Source organism: Limulus polyphemus, unplaced genomic scaffold (assembly GCF_000517525.1).
Source record: "Limulus polyphemus unplaced genomic scaffold, Limulus_polyphemus-2.1.2 Scaffold8498, whole genome shotgun sequence".
NCBI lineage: Eukaryota > Metazoa > Arthropoda > Merostomata > Xiphosura > Limulidae > Limulus > Limulus polyphemus.
The window spans coordinates 11,885-12,373 of NW_013674108.1; positions in this window are offsets into that span (position 1 = coordinate 11,885).

The window sequence follows — 489 nt, forward strand, 5'->3', positions numbered from 1 at the left end:
AAGTCACACTAGAAGTCCTGTTCATTGATGCTTTAAAGAGGAGTGAAGAACTGATTATCTGTAACAAGTCACACTAGAAGTCCTGTTCAGTGATGCTTTAAAGAGCAGTGAAGAGCCGATTATCTGTAACAAGTCACGCTAGAAGTCCTGTTCATTGATGCTTTAAAGAGGAGTGAAGAACCGATTATCTGTAACAAGTCACACTAGAAGACCTGTTTAGTGATGCTTTAAAGTAGAGTGGAGAACCGATTATCTGTAACAAGTCACACTAGAAGACCTGTTCAATGATGCTTTAAATAGGAGTGAAGAACCGATTATCTGTAACAAGTCACACTAGAAGTCCTGTTCATTGATGTTTTAAAGAGGAGTGAAGAACCGATTATCTGTAACAAGTCACACTAGAAGACCTGTTTAGTGATGCTTTAAAGTAGAGTGAAGAACCGATTATCTGTAAAAAGTCACACTAGAAGTCCTGTTCAGTGTTGCTTT